This window comes from Penaeus vannamei, chromosome 25 (assembly GCF_042767895.1).
Source record: "Penaeus vannamei isolate JL-2024 chromosome 25, ASM4276789v1, whole genome shotgun sequence".
In the NCBI taxonomy this organism is placed as follows: domain Eukaryota; kingdom Metazoa; phylum Arthropoda; class Malacostraca; order Decapoda; family Penaeidae; genus Penaeus; species Penaeus vannamei.
This window is the reverse complement of record NC_091573.1, coordinates 6,012,547-6,015,046: the sequence shown is the minus strand read 5'-3', so window position 1 is coordinate 6,015,046 and position 2,500 is coordinate 6,012,547. Positions and strand designations below refer to the sequence as shown.

At 46.8% G+C, this 2,500-nt stretch overlaps 1 protein-coding gene across 5 annotated transcripts in view; it reads right to left on the bottom strand.

Annotated features, from left to right (window-relative positions):
- The window catches only part of Tomosyn (syntaxin-binding protein tomosyn), a 764,570-nt gene that overhangs the window by 277,374 nt on the left and 484,696 nt on the right, over window positions 1–2,500 (bottom strand). The gene's annotated exons all lie outside the window — the stretch shown is intronic.

The following is a 2,500-nucleotide window of genomic DNA, read 5'->3' as shown; positions in this document are numbered from 1 at the left end:
ACAATGGTATTGGAAGTGGGCGGAGGAGGGTGGAGGTGGGTGGCCGGGGGCGGGCGGGCGGGAGGGGGAGAGGGGGGAGAGGGGGGGATCCCAAGCCTCTGCAGCAACTGTCATTAATCATTAGGGTGGCCGCAACGCCCTCAACCTCTCCTGGGGGCGGGTACCTCGGGCGGGTCAGGGCGGGTCGCACTCGAAGAAAGGGCGATGGCTTTCGTGTGATCAAATACCTTCCTAAAAACACGAACAAATCTCGGTGCGTGGATCTCTAAATCTCTAAATGGGGAAATTAGAAGAGAGAAGAAAGAAAAAAAAATCACAAATCACGCTTCTCTTTCCCTTTTTTAATCTTTTTTACATAGTACTTGAAAACACGAACAGACCTTTCTGCACCTGATTTTCCAAATAAACAAATGAATAAATCTACAAGGAAATAAAATGCACAGTGCCATTTCCTTCCCGTTGATTCTATCGCACCGCTTGTAAAACCCTAAACGATATAAACGCCAAAATCAAAATCCCTGAACATTTCTAAAACGAATTTCCCCGTCTACAATCGCTCCACTTTTTCCTTATCATTCGTGGAAACTTCTCCACTTGGCACGCCCATCATTTATCTCGGACCCTGCACCGGCGCCACCAAAACAGCCCCGCATCATTAGTGCCACATAATCAAACAACCTCAGCCACATGAGAAAGCGAACTCGAGCCACATAACAGAACAGCATTAACTACACAAACATAACAAAGCAACACAACAGAAACTGAGCACATAATAAATTAAAATAAATTACATAAACACAACCACATAACACAATAACATTAACTACACAAACAGAGCCGCATAACAAAGCAACGCAACAGAAACTGAACACAAAATAAAGTGAAATAAACTACGTAAACACCACCACATACCAAAGCAACACAAATATAGAACCGATACAGAACCACATAAACAAAATAACCTCAACTACAAAAAAACATAAATCCGCATCACAACTACAACTACGATATAATCCAACTCTGAGCACCCAAGAAAGAACAACGTAACAAAAGAGAGAGAGAGAGAGAGAGAGAGAGAGAGAGAGAGAGAGAGAGAGAGAGAGAGAGAGAGAGAGAGAGAGAGAGAGAGAGAGAGAGAGAGAGAGAGAGAGAGAGAGAGAGAGAGAGAGAGAGAGAGAGAGAGAGAGAGAGAGAGAGAGAGAGAGAGAGAGAGAGAAATAGATAGACAGATAGATAGAGAGAGAGAGCCAGCCACATAACCAAACAATCCCAACCACCAAGTTCCAGCGAGAGCCAATGAAAGCCTCTGTCAAGATGAATAAGGACGATGAGTTTATCAAGTGAGGAGGCCATCGCCGCCGCTGGAGAACGGCCTCTGAACCTTGATCTGCTTTCTTCGCTTTCTCATCTCTTTTCTCTTTTCTAAATCTCTCTTTCTCTTCTCTTTCTCTCTGATCTATGATGACTCTCTCTTACTCTCACTCTCTCTCTCTCTCTCTCACTCACTCACTCACTCACTCACTCACTCACTCACTCACTCACTCACTCACTCACTCACTCACTCACTCACTCACTCACTCACTCACTCACTCACTCACTCACTCACTCACTCACTCACTCACTCACTCACTCACTCACTCACTCACTCACTCACTCACTCACTCACTCACTCACTCTCTCTCTCTCTCTCTCTCTCTCTCTCTCTTTTCCCCTCTCACTCTCTCTTTCCCTCTCTCTCTCTCTCTTTCCCCCTCTCTCTCTCTCTTTCCCTCTCTCTCTCTTTCCCACTCTCACTCTCTATTCCCCTCTCTCTCTCTCTATTTCCCTCCCTCCCTCCTTCCCTCTCTCTCTCTTTCTCTTCCCCCCTCTCAGTCTCTATTCCCCTCTCTTTCCCTCTCTCTCCCTCCTTCCCTCTCTCTCCCTCCTTCCCTCTCTCTCTCTCTCTCTCTCTCTCCCTCCCTCCGGGGAAGGGATTTCACACCGGATTACCAAGATTTATGGCATATGGGGAGGTAAGAGAGAGGAATCCAGAGCCCGGAAGGAAAGAAGCGTATACGGTTCCAGATATTCCCGGCGCCTCAGGACTCGGGCTGGAATTCTTCTTGGAATGGTGCCACCCCCTCCCCTCGTCCCGCCCATACCCTCTGTGCTGAGCTGGCGCAGTGGTGAGCGCGTTCGTCTAGCGATCTCGCGGGACCTGCGTTCAATCCCACGCCCGGCCGGTGAGTGGTAACCCCGGCCATTCCTTACACACAGGGGGGAGATTTGGGCAAAATAAAACAGACAGTAAGTCACAGCAGAGAAATGTCCACTGTTACAAATGGAATTAAAACTAAATCTTTAAATCTGAAATCTAAAAATCTGGTCAGGAGGACTGCCTATCCCCTTACTCTCCCCCTACCCCCTCCTACCCTATCTTTCAGAGTAAAATAATCAAGCAGCCATTATAGCGATTTGAATATTATTAATTATACTATAAAACCGGTTTATTTTTTGACGG